Below are 18,419 nucleotides of genomic sequence, written 5' to 3'. Positions count from 1 at the left end.
ACCTGCTTCGTTTCTTTCAACTAATGGATATATATGATTTAAGAGTTTTTAGAGACTTGTGCTAGAGAGCGTGCAATGGTTCCTGGCTGGCATAGTGAGTTTTGTGGAACTCCTGGAGCATGGTAATGGCCACGGAAAACGACCCAAGCTCAAATTTGCTGTAGGCTGATGAAGCGTGTATCACAGCCCTCTGCCACGGCCATGAGTGATGGGTCAGATCCACAGGTGTGACCAGGTGTTTGAAGAAGTTGCCCCCATAGGGAAAAATACCTTGAAATGGCTTTTTTTCTTTCAATTCACCCCCGGATCAAATCTCTCTTTCCCATGCCAAGATTATACATCTCAGACATGTCTTAACCTTTTTGATTTCAGTGAATGGTCTTCTGGTACAAAAAGTCTGGTGGGATCTAAATCAAGTCTTTTGTGTCAATTTCAGTCTTTCGCAGGAGGAAGAAAGGAAGGAAGGAGGAAAGGAAAGGGAAAAGGAAAAGAGAGAGAGAGAAAAGAAAAAGAAAACAGAGACACAAGGCACCTGGCACTGGGGCAGGCCAGCTTCCTAGAGTTTCACTATCTCACCACCCAGAGCCCTTTTTCTCTCCCACAAACATGGCCTCCATCCAGGAAGCCTTTCCCAGCAGAGATCTATTGCTTTCAGGCTAGCTCTGTGTGGAAAACAAATAATTTAAGGGCACCATAAAAGCTTATTGATTATCAATGGTCCACTCTGTGGTAGGTACTTAGACAAGGGGAAAAATGGAAACTAAAAATAAGCCCCAAGTTTACTTCTGCAGAGAGAAATGGACTAAATACCAATAAGGCACCTTCCCAGCCCAGACCGTTTCTTGCGCTCATTAAAATTCAAAAGCAGGGACCCAAGTGTGTCCTGGAGGGGACATCCCAGCCTCCCCTGACCTCTCTAGCCTCCTCTCGACCTCCAGCAAGGGGCTGCCGGGGGAAGAAGGGAAAGGAAGGCAGTGGTTCTAAGCTTGAGCATCAGAACTCACTGGAGGGCTTGCAGGCTCCACCCCAGAGATCTGGACCAGCATCAATGCCCCGCATCTGGAACCGGCTCCCAGGTGATGCCGATGTTGCTGGCCCAGGGACCACTCTTTGAGAGCCAGTGGTTTTGAGGCAGGAAAGCAGAGAGGTGAAGAACACAGACTCTGAAAGTCAGACAGCCTCAGTCCAAATTCTAGCTCCACCCTCACTGTGGGACCTGGGAAAATTACATCCTAAAACATCTCTAAAACAGGCATCATGGCAGTATGCGCTTCACAGGGTCATCAGGAGAACTGAGTTAATAGAGATAAAGCACTTAGCACGGCACCTGACCCAGGCACAAGTAGGAGCTCGTACAAACTTTAAATTCAGACGCTCACTGTTTGTCCTGTGACCCCGTCTGCCCTCGAGCGTCCTGCGAGCGTCCTGTGTGTGAACCCTCATCTTCCTCCTCAGCCCCGCCAGTGTCTGGGCCCCAGTTTCCTCTCCCATAAAATGGGAGGGTGGGTTAGTTGACTTTCAAGGTTCCTCTTCATAGAAACATAAAGCAACTTCTGAAGCTTACAGGAAACCCTCTAAATGTTCCCGGGCCGTGACTACCCCCGGGCATACCTTCTTTTTTAATTTTCATAGGTTACAAGCATGCGAGTCCCGCTCAGCTTAGAGTGACAGAGCTGATTGTGTGTGAACTTGCCCTTGTGTGTTTCTTCTCTTTCTCGGGGTGTCACCGGCCTCCCTGCTCAGTCACGGCCAAGGGGAAGGGAGGGAGCTGAGCCGGGGGCTGCACCCCTGCTCATGTGTTCCTTGGGGCAGCCCTGCAAGGTGGTGGCCTTGTCCCATTTTCCAGATGAGGAAACCAAGCTCAGGAAGGTGATGAAACCTGCCCAAGGTGACCCAACTGGCGGGCGACGACGCTGGGACCTGTGAGCCCCACTCAGAGGCCGGTGTGAGGTGCTGGGGCTGGAGAGGTGGGAGTGCAGACACACACAGACCAATAGACTGGAGCCCCAGGGGCCAGGTCTACCTGACACAGCCCCAGAATCACCCGTTCTGGGCGGGGTAACGCACCCTCGTCTCTGCCCCAGAGCTGCACGGGCAGGCAGGGCAGGGGTGACCAGCTGCCCTTCCCTCTGCCCAGCTACTCCCCCGCTCGAGGCTGGGAAGCTCCTCTGCCTCTCCCACCCGCCCCTCTGCCCACAGGTGAGGTTCCTCACCTCTGAAGGCCTGGCCATCACCTCTGCGGGGCCCCTGAGACCTGCGCCCACCCTGCAGTGACCACCATCCCAGCGCCAACAGGTTTCTACCTTGGCCCCTGGGACTTAAAGCACCGTTTCCCTCCACTACCTGAGCCCCTGTCGTGGGCTGAATCGTGTCCCCCTGCCCCCAGGTTCACATGTTGAAGCCTTTTCCCCAGGAGGTGATTAAGGTTAGATGAGGTCACATGGGTGGGCCCTAGTCTACCATGATAGGTGTCTTTATAAGAAGAGATGAGGACACAGACCCAGGGAGACGGCATCTACCAGCCAAAGAGAGAGCCCTCAGGAGAAACCACCCTGGGACACCTTCATCTTGCACTTCCAGCCTCCAGACCGTGAGGAAATGAGCTGTGGCTTAAGCCCCCAGCCAGTGGGGTCTTCATTACCGCAGCCCTAGCAGACAAGGTAGCTCGCCTTCCCAGCCCTGCAGCCCCGCCCCCCAACAAAGGCATGAACACCTTGTCATCTTAGGGATTGACTGCTACTCATCCCAGAGCCCCTCACACCCAGGGAGGCCCCGGTTCTTAGGAGGCCTTGGTGGACAGGTGTGCACGGAATCAGTGGATGGGTGTCAGATACGAGCCGCCTGATAGCTCGTCATAAAGCCCCTTGGACTGCCCCTCACCCAATACACGAGGTGCCCTGCCCAGAGCTGTGCTTAAAAAACAACAGGCACAGGGGCTGGCTGGAAACCCACAGGCGTGTCTTGCGCTGAAAGATGCTTTAAGGAGCTGACCCTGCCACCAGTGGCTGGCCTGGCTGTGGACACCAAGCCCTGAGGTCACGGTAACATGAAACGAAGCAAGGCCACTTCGCAATTTCACCTAAGCAGAGACAAAAACAAGGTCACTGTGACACCCACAAAAACCCTGTGCCGGCTAAAGTGAGTCCCTGCTGCTTGGCCAATTATAGCGTTATCTTCAGTCTCCCCTCCTTAGGAAGGCTGATGGAGACGCCTGGACAAAGAAACGCTCCCACTCTTGCGACAGCATCTAACCTCCAGTCTAGACCAATGGCAGCTTCCTAGATGCCCCCAGTCACCCACGTCCTGCAGCGGGTCCCTTCCAGCCCCCTCCCCAAGATACCCGCTGTTCCCATGGTGACATTCCCCCTCGGGGCAGCTGGTCATGACCCCGCCTGTCCAAGCACAGATGTGCCTAGGGGTCTCGGCCTGCAGCTCCTGGACAGGGCTGTCCCCTGGCTGTAGTTTGATGGGATAGAATATGCTGACCGCCAGATCTGGGGGAAGGGGTGTCGGGAGGAAGGCACGGTGGGGAGCTAAAGCCTGAGAAGAGGTTTGGCAGTTTGCAAAGGGGAGAGGAGGCTGCAGACATCACTAGCCTCTCCTCCACCTTTTCCAGAAAAGCTTCGGGAACGTCCATGTTATTTGTTGAGCTCTTCAAGTTGGGTTTGGGTTTGGGGCTGAGCGGCGCTGATCTCTCAGTAACTGCCTGGAGAGACTGGGCTGTGAGGGACCCTCAGGAGAGGCCGGGCGACCCCGAGGGGAATTGCTGACCATCCTCCGTGGTTCCTTGAGTCCCGGGAACGCAAGGCAGCGGTTCTCAACCCTCCCAGCGCCTTAGAATCACCCAGCGAGCTCAGGAGAGGTCCTCACGGCGCCACCTCTGGGCCCAGGTGAGCTGGCCTAGGCTGGGCCTCCCAGGTGTTTCCACCCTCACCTTCGGGAATCCTTTCTGCGGGTCCTGGAGCCACATTTCAACAGGTGTGCTTGTTTAAAAAGCGGCCTTAATGGCGAGGATTTCAACCGCCAGTTTCAATGGTGGGAAAATATTTGTGGACAGACGTGTGCTTTTGTTCTCTAACTAACAACAGAATGAGGTCATTTGGGGGCTTTGTATGGGGGGTGGAGCCGTGGGCCGTGGTGTCTGTTCCCTTAGTTAGGACAGAGAAATGCATCCAGTTGTGCTCCAGGTGATACCCGGCTCCCACCCCGTGCAAGACCTGTAGCACGCTCAGGGGACAGCAGAGTGGCATTCTGGTGTCGCTGGTGCTTTAGCAGAACAAGGGTGCCTGGAGGGGGGCCTTCCGCCCCCGGTCCTTTGGTCGCAAGACCCAGCAGGACATTCCCGAGACCCGGTGCTTGAAATCCTCAGATACATCTGCTTGAGCGTCAGCCTCTGACGGCCTCCCGTGCCGGCAGCGAGGGCGAGAAGCCTGGCATCTCCGCGATTCTGTAAAGAGTGTTTTTTTAATCAAATAGGATTTGAAAAAACAAAGCAAAGATGAAATGTGCCCCCACTCAACAGTTTCACTTTCCTCTCTGTCGAGGTGTGGCAGGTGAGCACAGGGCCCCAGCACCTTGCTGTCGGGAACATGCATCACACGCCGTGTTGTACCTGCCTGCTGACTGCGGTCCCCTCCCTCCACCGTGAGCCCTTCCTGCCCATCAGAGCATCTCAGGGTCTAGCACCAGGCCTGGCAACATCTCAGGTGTGAGACGAGATATAAGCCCCCGGGAGGGCTGGGGGTCTGGTCTGCAGGGTTCGCTCTCTCCCAGCACCTGGCACAGAGCAGCTAAGCCACAGGGGACGGAGGAACATCAGGGCACTGTGGACGCGAAAGTCAGGTTCTCACCACCGAGAGGCGTGCCCGTGATTTCTCATTTACCCAGATTGATGCAGCTTTAGCAGGAAGGGGCATGGGGAGGACGACAGTGGGGAGAGAATGAGGGAGGATGGGAAGGGCGAGTGGTGGTGGCCATGGGAGGCTGGGCATCTTCAACCTGGACCTTCACTCTCCCCTGGAGACAGATCGGCCCCGGCAGCCCCTGCACCACTGAGGTCTGAGAGTCGCCATCCGAGCTGCTCTCCTGCGGAGGCTGCTTCTCCAGGGATGACGGACGTGTCCTCTTGGCAGCTCCCCTGTCTCACGCATTTCAGCTCCTTCCCACGCAGCCCGCGCTGCTCCCAGCCTTGCCCTCAGGTGACCTGAGAGCCGCCTTCTCCCTAACCAGGAGCCCCAGCTCATTGTTGCCACTGGCAGACACCCCGGCCAGGACTGCACATCCTAAATAGCTTTAAAATAGCCGAGGTGAGGGCTTCCCTGGTGGCACAGTGGTTGAGAGGCCGCCTGCCGATGCAGGGGACGTGGGTTCGTGCCCCTGTCCGGGAAGATCCCACATGCCGCGGAGCGGCTGGACCTGCGCATCCGGAGCCTGTGCTCCGCAACGGGAGAGGCCACAGCAGTGAGAGGCCCGCGTACCGCAAAAAAAAAAAAAAAAATAGCAGAGGTGATATGCTGGAAACTGATTAATAACCTGCTGTTTGCTCAGCTCAGCTGCCTAAGTTGAAATCTATTCCTCTCGATCGACTGGTACCTGTGGAACACCTGCTGGGAGTTTGGGGCAAAAGAAGCACAAAGTGGTCCATGTCGGGAAGCAGCTTCCTCCCGACCTGGGGAGGCTCCAGGGACGCTGAGGACGGCAGCTAGGCCTTCAAGGTGTGACGGGGATGCTGAAGGTGACAGCAGTGGAGGCGCGGGGGGCAGGCATCAGGTGGGGGAAGGTAGATGGAGCACAGAAAGGGGGGCACAGGGGCGGGGGTGACTGTGGGAGCAGAAGATGGAGGGGCCAAGGGCCTGGACAGGGGCGTGTGCTGGGACCACTGCTGGACAGGGAAACCAGCTGCCAGCAGACGTGGAGAGGCAGGTGATTCCGAGAAATCCACCTGCTCAGCAGGCAGAATAGAATCCAGACCAGAGGCTGCAGGGACACTGAGGAGAGAGGAGCAGGGCAGGCACGAGGCGGCGCAGGCTGGGCGGGGGCAGCAGGATGGGGGCGGGAGAGAAGGACAACTCCCAGGGAAGACAGCAGGACGTGGTGACAGGCTGCATGCAGAGGGTGAAGAAACGAGAGGCTTTCAGGCCCCAGGAGGTGAGAGATGTACGAGGTTCAGGGCACGTTTTAGTGGCATGAGAATTCACTGGAGAGTTTTCTTCTTTCTTTGTTTTAAAAGTATTTTTATTAGTTTTTTAAACTGTGAAACATACATAACATAAAATTTACCATGTGTGTGGCCAGTGCAGCACATCACATTCACAAGCACATTCACAGTGATGTATAACTGTCCCACCATCTATCTCCCAAAATGATGCTCTGTCCCCATTAAACACTGACTCCCCATTCCCGCCCTCTCAGCCCCTGGCGCCCCTCATTCTGCTTTCTGTCTTGGTGAATCTGACGACTGCTGGAACCTCATGGAAGTGGAATCATCCAGTATTTGTCCTTTTGTGTCTGGCTTATTTCACTGGACATAATGTCCTCAAGGTCCATCCATATTGTGGCCTGTGTCAGAATTTCCTTCCTTTCTTTGGCTGGACCATATTCCATTGTATGTATGGACCACATCTGTTTATCCACCATCCATCAATGGACACTTGGGTTGCTTCCACCTCTGGGCTATTGTGAAGGATGCTGGTGTGAACACGGGTATGCAAATATCTCTTCCAGCCCCTGCTTTGAATTTCTCTCTCTCCTCTCAGGTTTTACTCTAGGTGAACCAAGCCACTCCTTCACTCGGCTTAGAAATCTCCTCAGCTAAATATCGAAGTTCATCACTGCAAGTTCCACCTTCCACTCAACCCTAGAACACAGTCCAGCCAAGTTCCTTGTCACTGTTAACCAGTTGCCAAAAACACACTCCTCGTTTCCATGTGAGCCTCCTGCGAATGGCCTTTAACATCCACGTGTCTACCAATATTCTGAACAAATGAAGTTTGTTCCCCGGTTCCATCCAGGCAGCACGTCCCACAGGCCTCGCGGTGGCTGTGACTTTCTGGAATGAGCGCCTGACTCGTTCCGGCCACCTCTGCTCCCATCCTGGCCCTGCCTGCTCGGGAAGCCGTTTAACCACGATGGGTCTCAGTGCTGCCGTTGGGGTGTGGGGATGGCGGGACGTAACCTTTTCCCAGGCTTGTCGCAAGGGTGAAGCGAACCACGAATGTGGAGGCATTTCAGTGCCCGCACACCTAAGGGATTCCTAGTCACGCTTCCGGGCCCCTACGTGGCTAGACAGTCAAACCACCAAAGCCCACATCTGTGCTCATCCGTACTGGCCTCTTGCCTGACAGTAAGTGAGGGAGGAGTGGCATTCTCTTTCGGGGCGGGGGGATCTTTTTTAGAACAGAGACCAAGGATGGCGAATACTGGGTTCCAGAGGGGTCTCGGCTGTGTCCAGTCTCCGCCTGAGAGGGCGATGGTGTCCATCAAGGGCGTCGCGGGGAAGAGGCCAGACTTAGCCCAGACCCCCCGGGGCTCTGCTGGCCAGTCACCGGGCTCTTGCTTTTCAATTTTCTAGGCTCTCAGGAACCCCACCACCCTCCAGTGTGGGGGTTTGTTGTCCAGAGGTACAGAATCATGATGGCACAAGGTGGTTACCACCGCTTAATGATTAAACCAAAACCGACTGCCGTGTCCGTCCTCAGTATCCGCAGAAATGAGCAGAGGGCCTCACGTCAAGCGAGTGTTTGATGAGTGAATCCCTGCTAACAGGCGCGAAGCACCGCCAGCCTTCACACCACCCGCAGCCGTGCCCTGAGTTACAAAACAAAGAGCACAGGAGACCGCCACGCCTCAGCTGAGACAAAGGCCGAGATCATTAAAGCCATGACCAGTTACAAGCAGACTTCCTGTGTTCCTCACTGCTCTGTGCTCTATTGGCCCTTCTTCACCCGTGCTGAGCGCTCCCCACGTAGCACCGTAATGACATAATTCTGCTTTGTCCCTCTCCCTAGACAGGGAAGCCCTTGTGGCCCAGGAGCCCTTATTAGTCTGTGTTACCAAAGCCTGGTGCACCCTCTCCAGACCTTAGAGGAGCAAGGAGGGTGTTGTCAAGCTTCCAGAGCGGGAGGTGTCAGCGACGTCTTCCTCTTCTCATTCCTCCCTCCCGAGTGTCATCACCTAAAGGTACCAAAGCTGCCCTGCTTGGTTTATCTTGGTCTCTGTGTCTGCAAATGCATACATTAGCTGCCTTTTGGAAAAGAGGTGGCTATTCCAAAGGCTGGAATTAGATGTTGTTTTGGATGTTTGCAGAGCGAATTGTGGGACTAGAAAAACGCCTTTATCCGGAACAGAAATTGTGACGCTTCCTATTTTTTAATGTAAAACATGAAGTAAACATAATTCACAGTCATTTTTAATGTCCTGGTGCATCTCAGAGCCCCATTTAAGATAAATGATTTTCAAATGCCTGATGAGTCTGGTTTGAAAGCCTCTGTGGAATTGATGTACTATAATGTACTCAGATCATTTTAAATCCAGGCCCTGCTTTGATATTTGCCTCTCGTTGCCATCATGGATGGAAAACGTAGACACCAGGACCAGAAGAGGGTTCTGCTGAGGAGGGGTGTGGGTGGGGTGAGGGAGAAGCGGGAAGAGAGAGCGTATCTTTGCAAAGCCACGAGGCGCATACGTCAACATTTGTAAAATCATGGTGGTACAGACTTATATTATTCCCTGTACTTTTCTGAATGTTTGAAACATTTCAGAGAGAGAGAGAGAGAGTGAGAGAGAGAGACTCTTCCAGGGGTCTGGAGCAAGGGCACCCTGAGCCCCTCTCCGAGCCCCAGACAGCCGGAGCTACTCAAAGTGGGGTCGACCAGCAGCTTCGCAGAAACACAGATTCTCAGGTCCCGCCCAGAGTCTGCATTTTAACGAGCCCCAGATGATTCCTAGACACGAGAAAATGCTCCTGCTGCCTCTTCTCTCCTGCCCTGCCCATCACCTCCCAAACTCCTAAAGCTCGGAAGTAGTTCAAGGATATTTTAAGATTTCCTTGAACCCCGCCTAGGTCAGGAGTTCTGTGGTGCCCTACACCTGCTTTTCTCAAAACATCTGGCACTATCACCAGCTGCTACCTGGACTGTGAACTCCCCACTGGTCCCTTCAGCCTTTGGGCAGTTGTCCTGTCACAGTATACGGCACGTGGCGTTAGGGTCAACGAGTGTTTTATGAATGAACAAGAATACACAGTTTTAGATATACCCGTCAGGCCATCAACCAAACTGCAAATGGTTCATCCAGGGAAGGGAATTGCCTGGTTCTAGAACACATTAATGCATGGAATTAATTTCTTACCATCTTGTTTGGTGCTAAATCTAAAATAAATTAACTCACTTTAAAATTATCCGCATTTTTTTAAAGTGCATCGTCAAAATTTTGTAGCAAAGTGCGAGATTTTAATGGCACAGCTCAGTAAACTGACATTAAAAAGACCTCCACTTCGGGAGCTCAACCTTTCGAGATGTCTTGGCCCCATTTGAAAGCCTGAGGAAAGATGGGAACTTCTCCCCAGATAAATGCACACTATTGGCCTATAATTCCGGGTCCACCGACCCCAAGTAAAGAGATCTTACCCTAAGTCGACAAGGCCAGGTCCACTGCCCTCACCTGGCGCCGTCCTGGAGTTTCCCACTGTCGTTGGAACAAGACGTGTCCGTGGACATCCCCCATGTGACACTCCGGGCAGACACCTCGTTTCTCTGGCTGGGAAAATAACACGGGCAACACACTGTAAATCATGACCACCTTAAAAGCTCTTCCCATCGCTGGCTGATAAAGGGATGCTTTGAAGGGTTTTACGTTTGGTTTAATCCCACAGTTTCCCCCTGTAGGTCTAGGAGACAGGAAGTTGCCACGGAATCAACATTGACTGGACAGAGGCCACCACGGGGACCAGACAGTATTTTATCAAGTGGCTTTTTTTCTTTAGAGACATCAAAGGGGGCTTGGAAGCCGTCAGCAAGGCAGTGGAAATATTTGATTCTATTCACAAGCACCATCTAACCAGCACGTGGTTTATGCGTAATAAACAAGTAACACCCGAAAGAATAGAGAGATGGGAGGAGCCATCGCTGAGGCTCTGACGATGTAAGGAGCCCAGATCCTAAGGTCTCACCACTCCAAGTTGTGCTCATTTCCCACAAAGAAAAGTCCAATGCCGCCCCGCTTAGCGAGAAACCACCAGGTCCTTCAGAAAGTCATTTCCCCTGACATTCAGTCATTGCACCCGTACTTTAGTAGAATAAGAACAACACTGAACAATTGAATGATAATTCAATAATAATTGCCTAGTATTGAATAAGAATAATAACATCGTATGGAGAAACCTGAACGAACTTTTTGGCCAGCCCAACAACATCACGGGTATTTGCACCGCATTTAACTTTGCAAAGCTCTTTCACTTTGTGTCGGTCCAGCAATTTAACTATGTTGCCAGAAAGAAAGAGGAACTTCTTCTTCCCCTCAGGCCCACAGCCCCTGACACGTCCACACAGCCCGCGACAAGCGCCCACAGAAACCAAGACCCGCGCGGCTGTGAGCTGGGGTTGAGCCTCAGAGCCTCTTTATTGCCTTATGAGTGTCTCCGATGTCCGTGACAGAAGTCAGCTCTTCCAGGACTCTGAGTGCTGAGGTCAGAGCTCATGAGAGAGGCCGGCCTTTCCAGAAGGATTGCCTTTCTCTGCGGCCTTTGCAAAACTAAGCTCAGGACATAAGTGAACGTTGGGTGAGTGGCATTTTTACTGGGGATTTTAAGTTAAGCGTTGCGTTGATGTTTCTTAAAGAAGCCAACTTGGGGGAAGATGGTGGCCGCTACTTAATGGCTGGTTAACCAAACTCACTGGCATCATCAGGAGAGCCGAGGGCATCCGGGTTGGGACAGCTGACTGGCCTGGTTTCATTCATCCCCTCATTCCCCATTTACTGAGCCCCTACTAGGTTCAAACGATGAAGGATACACAGTCGAATCTTCAGAGAGCTTCAAGTTTCAGGAAGCAGCTCAGAGAGAACTTTTTTTTTTTTTTTTTTTTTTTTTTGCGGTACGTAGGCCTCTCGCTGCTGTGGTCTCTCCCGTTGCGGAGCACAGGCTCCGGACGCACAGGCCCAGCGGCCACGGCTCACGGGCCCAGCCGTTCCGCGGCATGTGGAATCTTCCCGGACCGGGGCACGAACCCGCGTCCCCTGCATCGGCAGGCGGACTCCCAACCACCCTAGCAGACTCTTGATGAAGGTGCTTTGTGCAGAAGCTTGCCAGGCAGGATCGGCAGGACTTCACACCTGAGGTCTCATCAGGTGGGGACGTGGACGGTGCCGTCACATGTGTTCTCCTTTGAAAGGGAAAAAACTGAAGATCGGAGAAGAGAGGCCCCAGAAGAATCCTTTCATCTGCCCAGTTGGAAAGCTGGGCTGAGTGAGAGCAACTAAGAAACGGCCTTTTTGTGCTCAAGGGATGATTTAAATTCTTCTCCACTTCCTCCCGGGGTTTGGACATGGTGTCACCCTCATTAAATGAAAATGTGAGGGATAAACGCTCAGCAAAGATCAAAAGGGAGTGTGGTGCTTTCAAGTGAGGACGGAGCAGATGGGGAGGCCTTCAGTGGCAAGACCAAGCCTGTCACCATCACCATCACCGTTGCTGGGGAAAGGCCTCCCCTCCCTGACAGCCTCCTGGGCCTCAGAAGAAATTCACGACCCTCAGAGCCACGTAGGACCACACAGGAAACTCTCTCCTTACTTCATAGTCAGTCATTTCAAGCTCCATGGTATGCTTCTCAGGTTAATCACTCTACTTGGTTTCAATGGACTTTCAGCCACTTAAACTCAAGAGTGTAAAAAATTTTTTCACAATTGAGAAAATTCAAAGAATGTGCTGCTCCAAAGGCAATTTCAGGAAATGAGGCTGAAAGTTTCTAACAGTAGCAGCACCTTCCTCTCAGGTCCATTGTTCTCTGGGAAGAGGAGAGACTCGTGTGCTCATGTTCTGATCATTTAAAAACATGTTTCTAAATGGGACCTAATTAAATTCAAAAGCTTTTGCACAGCAAAGGAAACCATAAACACAATGAAAAGACAACCCACAGAATGGGAGAAAATACTATGTGACCTACAAGGGATTAATCTCCAAAGTTTACAAACAGCTTATGTGGCTCAATACCAAAATAACAGAAAACCCAATCCAAAAATGGGCAGAAGACCTAAACAGACATTTCTCAAAAGAAGACATACAGATGGCCAAGAGGCACATGAAAAGATGCTCAACATCGCTAATTATTAGAGAAATGTGAATCAAAACTACAGTGAGATATCACCTCACACCGATCAGAATGGCCATCATCAAAAAGTCCACAAACGATAAATGCTGGAGAGGGTGTGGAGAAAAGGGAACCTTCCTACACTGTTGGTGGGAATGTAAGTTGGTGCAGCCACTATGGAAAACAGATGGAAGTTCTTTACAAAACTAAAAATAGAGCTAGCATATGACCCAGCAATCCTACTCCTGGGCATATGTCCGGAGAAAAACTTGCTTCGAAAGGATACGTGCATCCCCGTGTTCTCTGCAGCACTATTTACGATAGCCAAGTCATGGAAGCAACCTAAATGTCTACCAACAGAGGAATGGATAAAGAAGATGTGACATACACACACACACACACACACAATGGAATATTACTCAGCCATAAAAAAGAATGAAATAATGCCATTTGCAGCAACATGGGTGGACCTGGAGATTATCATAATAAGTGAAGTAAGTTAGACAGAGCATGACAAATATCATATGATATCGCTTATATGTGGAATCAAAAAAAAATGATACAAATGAACTTATTTACAAAGCAGAAATAGACTCACGGACTTAGAGAATGAATTTATGGTTACTGGGGGGAAGGGTGTGGGGGGAAGGATAGACTGGGAGATTGGGATTGACATGTACACACTGCTATAGTTAAAATAGATAACCAATAAGGACCTACTGTATAACACAGGGAACTCTGCTCAGTACTCTGTAATAACCTAAATAGGAAAAGAATTTGAAAAAGAATAGGTACATATATATGTATAACCGAATCACTTTGCTGTACACCTGAAACTAACACAACATTATTAATCAACTATCCTACAATATAAAATGAAAATTTTTTTAAATAAAATAAAATGAAAATAGCTGTTTCTATATGTAAAAGTCTCATCTGATGCAAGGCATTAAGGTCATTTTTTTAAATGAACTAGGTGGGGAAAAAGGTAAAAACATAAAATAGAATTGTAGGCAATGCAGTTTAGATTCTCATTTTTGGGATCTTTTCTGCAGAAAGAGTCCTCCAGCATCTTGAGGGCGATACCCGGTTCCCTTGACCGCTCAGACTAGCTCAGGCTCCAGCCCAAGAGGGCAAATCCCTCCAGAGCGTCCAGGGAAGGGTGAGGGATTGAAGGAGTTCACCTGTGCTTCTGTTTAGTTCCGTGTCCAACAGCGGGATTTTCTGAGCATCCCACACACAGAAGACACAAAATTTTGTACTCCAGAGCCTTTTCAGTGGGAGAATGTTTCTGAACCCAAAACAAGGGGGAATCAGGCACGTTTCTAAGAAGACTTCACCGTCCAGAGCTCTATTTTGTTCACTGACTAAGGGTTGATGCTGAAATGACTAGATAAATGATTCCTGAGAGATTAAGGGCCCAGAGATGTCCCCCAGGGAAGGCGGTGGGTGACAGTGCTGGCCTGAGGAGCTGTACTTACTACAGGGCATTCTCCTGTAGGGGAGCAATTTGGGGCTTCCCAAGGTCACCAGCACTGGGGCAGAGAGGAAGCCAGCGCCAGGAGCAAAGGCAGGGGTCAAGGAGGCCCCTGGTATGACTTTCTGTTGAGAGGACAGGAGCGGAGCAGGGCAGGTGCTGAGCGTAGTGGGCTGGCGTCCTGAGTCTGGCAGGGGAACAGTCTGAGTTTTGGGGTCCTGGTTTGCACACCATGTGACCTTGGGCAAGTTACTCAACACCTCTGAAGCCTGCTGTCCTCACCTCCACAGTGGCCTTCACAGGTGTGCAGGTACTTCAGGTGAGGCAGCACACAGGGAAGGGTGTCAGTGACCGGGTTGGCTCTTGAGTTTGTTAGGAGCATGTCCTATCTCTGCTTCTGTCAAAGATGCAGAGTGGTGTGCTTGCAGCAGGACAGGGTGGACGGGGTGCGGCGGGGCCAGGACCAGGCTTTAGCTCCACCAGGGGATAAAATCGGGACCAGGGAAGCCTGGCCGGAGCTGCTGCTGGGCGGGGTGGGGAGGTGGACATGACACTGGACAGCGGGGTGTGGCTGTCCTCCACACTTGGTGATGTGGGTTTAGCCCCATCGACAAGATAGAGGACCGGGTGGCCTGCCCCTGGGCAAAGAGGCCACGGGAGATTTGGGACTTTACCCAGAGTCATCCGCTACCAGGAAGTCTGACCGCAGGCAGCAAACTCCAGCTCTGTGTCTATCGGGCCCGGCTGCAGAATTATTTAGCAGAGCTAATGGAATGAACTGTCCTGGGGATTCCAACCTCTTCTCTCTGTTGATTGATGTTGGATCCGACCCCAGTTTGTGGGGACGATGCACGATCAGATAAGCTCCTTCTGGCTCTCTCGAGGGGTTGGGGTCAAGATGACCACTTCTGACGGCAGCTAAATAATCCTGGATATTGTACAATCGTTCACTTGTCCAAGTTCCCCGCTCACATGATCTCATGTGAGAGGTGATTGGCAGGTAAGGCAGGTGTTATGATTATTCCCACTTTATGGATGAGGAAAGTAAGGCTCACAGAGGTGATGAGACCAGTTCAAGGTCACACAGCCTGAAGGTGTGAGGTCCGGAGAAAACGTCAGGAGGTCTGACTTTAGGTGCTCTGCTTTCTCCATAACAGAATCCTGCCAAGCGTTTGGGGGGCTTGAAACTTTTATGCTCCTTGACTTAGGCTTTGACACCTGGAAGCAGACCCTGGAATGAGGATGCAGGCAAGGGGGCGGGGACCTCACTGCCCCCAACTCACCTGTCCCAGGTGAAGGGAAACAGAATTCCCAAGACTTCCTGCTGACTTGGTCCATGGGTTCCAGGCGTCCAAGAGTAACGCTTTGAGGAAAAGCCTCCACGGGGGTTATGGGGATATATGCATATGTATAGCTGATTCACTTTGTTATACAGCAGAAACTAACACACCATTGTAAAGCAATTATACTCCAATAAAGATGTTTAAAAAAAAAAAGTCTCCACTGGGGGCTGATGGGATGAACATCCCTTAAAGCCAGCCTCCTTTCCTCAACCCCAAGCCCTCCCAACAAAACTAGTTACAAGGGCCCCGTGGGGTCTAGGCAAAGCATCCCTCTAGCCAGGAGGCCTTGGAAGGTCCTGCATCCCAATCACATGATGACGGCCACGTGAGTATCACTCCCCCACCTGCTTTAGGGGAAAGTGGAGTTTAGTACCTGGGAGTCACTGGTGTTCTGTGGGTGGTAGTTCCCTCTAATTTATTTGATGAGTTATCCTGAAAAGTGGAGGATTCTCTCCTGACAACTTGTAACTAATGTCTCATCCATTTTCTTTCTCAGATTAAGGAGCCTGAGTGACATCAATATACTTAAAAATCTACCGTTTGCACAACGTTTCTAACAAGCACAGAAATGGCCATCGTTGTTTCTGCTTCTGGTAACTGCGCCTGGGAATTCTGCTACTCCCCCCTCAGTCCTGCAGTTCAGACCAGGCTAAGGCCACCTCCACGCATGTGACCGAGCCTGGCCAGAGCATCACAGCCTGGGTGCCATGGTGATAGGCTCAAAAAGAGCACGGGACCCGCCAGCAACAGTCAGAGCTGACAAGACCGGCTGGGATGTTGTTGGGATAGTTTAGAGAAGAGCTGCCTCTTTCTGTGGGAGCTGCCAGGGTGAGTGAGCAGGGGACACGCCACGTGGAGCCTGAGAATGAAGGTGACAGAGAAGAAAGCAACCTGGAGGTGGAGACAGAGCAGGATTCAGCCATGTCTAAAGCCATGTCACCCTTGGTCTTTTTGGTTACATAAGCTAGTAAAGTCTCTTTTTTTTGCATAAGTCAGTTTGCCTTGGGTGTATAGTTTTCATATAAAAAAATACTAATGCACTCGCAGTATTGGTCATTTCCTGTCGATGTCTTGCTATGTAAGCAAGTATGAGACCCTGATGTGCTGCCTAAAATGAGTCCACTTCCAGATACTGACGTGTAAAGTATTCACTTCAGCTCAGACGTACCAACCAGCATATTCAGTGCCATCTCCCCATTGTCACTTGTGTCCTCAAAGAATACGAGCATTATTCTAATGTGAGAACGTAAGCTGTCCCATGCCAGCTCGGGTGACGCTCTACCCAGCCTGGGTTCTTTGTTCAAATGGTGGCTATAAGGACAGTTTTTGTGAGTTAATGACCCCAAAGGTATCATTTTCAAAAAGTAAGATATGACTTATCATATAACCCACCAATGCTGCTCCTAGATACTTACCCAGGAGAAATGAAAACATGTGTCTACACAAAGCACTGCACCTGAGGGTTCAGAGCAGCTTTATTCCAAGGGGCCCCAACTGGACACCACCCAAACGCCCATGAACAGAGCAATGGATAACAAGTCCCGGGGTATTCATACAATGGAACACCACTTAGCAGTAAATACAAAGGAATAAAGTACCGATACGGGCGACATGCGGGAGTCTCCTAAGTGTTATGCTGAGTGAAAGAAGCCGGACACACGACAGCCTGTGCCTGGTTCCATTTACTCGAAGCTGAGAATAGGAAAGACTCACCTGCGGTGAGAGAAGCGGGCCCGTCACTGTCTAGGGAGGCGAGGGGGCAGGGACTGTCTGCAAAGAGGCTCAGCAGAGCTTTTCTGGGTGGCGTCTGTATCTTGATGGGGGTGAGGGCTTCACAGGCGTGTACATCCCTGGACCGTACGTTTAAAATGTGCGTATGTACAGTACACCTCAAGAAAGCCATTTTCTAAAGGGAGGTATTTCCCTAGGATTTTCTTAACGTCCTTTCAAAACTCCTAATGTTGATATTTAAAATAGTCTTTTTTAAAAAATAAAATTTTATTTATTTATTTTTGGCTGCGTTGGGTCTTCATTGCTGTATGCGGGCTTTCTCTAGTTGCGACAAGCGGGGGCTACTCTTCCTTGTGGTGCGCGGGCTTCTCAGTGCGGTGGCTTCTCTTGTTGTGGAGTGCGGGCTCTAGGAACGTGGGCTCAGTAGTTGTGGCATGCGGGCTTCAGTAGTTGTGGCTCACGGCTCAGTAGTTGTGGCTCGTGGGCTTAGTTGCTCCGCGGCATGTGGGATCTTCCCCGACCAGGGCTCAAACCCGTGACCCCTGCATTGGCAGATGGATTCTTAACCACTGCGCCACCAGGGAAGCCCCTAAAATAGTCTTTTGGAAAGTGCAGTTTTTTCCTCCCCATGCTCTTCTCTACTGTGTCTTTCTCACCTGTGAGTCTCCTCTGCTGCTCAAACACTTCACCTCTGGTCACCACATGTGGGAGGTTTTCTCCCACATCAAGCAAGTCTCTGAACACCAGCTGGGGGTCCTACACTTTAATTCAATTCAGACACTATTGACCCAGAGTTATCTTCGGATCCCACCGATTAGGGCTCCGTCCCACAAGACGGCACCCCTCCCCATACTGCAGATGCCAGTTCCAGCCCAGGCCACCCGTCACCTGTGCTTCTGACTCACCAGCTACAGCAGTGGCCCCCAACCCCCGGGCCACGGGCTGGTTGTTAGGAAGCAGGCCGCACAGCAGGAGGTGAGTGGAGGGGGAGTGAGCAAAGCTTCACCTGCCGCTCCCCATCGCTCCCCATTGCTCCCCATCAGTCCCCGTCACTCCCCTTTGCTCCCCGTCGCTCCCCGTCGCTCCCCGTCACTCCCCGTCGCTCCCCGTCACTCCTTGTCACACCCCATTGCTCCCCAATCGCTCCCCGTCGCTCCCCATCTCTCCCCGTTGCTCCCCGTCGCTCCCCATTGCTCCCCGTCGCTCCCCGTCACTCCCCGTTGCTCCCCGTTGCTCCCCATCGCTTGCATTACCGCCTGAACCATCTCCCCACCGCAGCCCCAGTCTGTGGAAAAACTGTCATCCACAAAACCGGACCCTGGTGCCAAAACGGGTGGGGACCGCTGAGATACAGAGCACAGGTTGCAATGACCTCCTTCTTGAGTTTGACTAACTTGCTAGAGGGGCTCACAGATGTGGAAACGCTTACGTACCTTTACCAGTTTATTAAAGGATATAGTAAAGGACAGATGAAGAGATGCACAGGGCGAGGTCTGGGAGGGTCCTGACTGCAGGAGCCTCTGTCCCCCTGGAGTTGGGGTGCGTCACCCCCCTCCGTGTGGCTGT

This window comes from Pseudorca crassidens, chromosome 10, assembly GCF_039906515.1.
Source record: "Pseudorca crassidens isolate mPseCra1 chromosome 10, mPseCra1.hap1, whole genome shotgun sequence".
In the NCBI taxonomy this organism is placed as follows: Eukaryota; Metazoa; Chordata; class Mammalia; order Artiodactyla; family Delphinidae; genus Pseudorca; species Pseudorca crassidens.
This window is presented reverse-complemented; position numbering follows the sequence as displayed.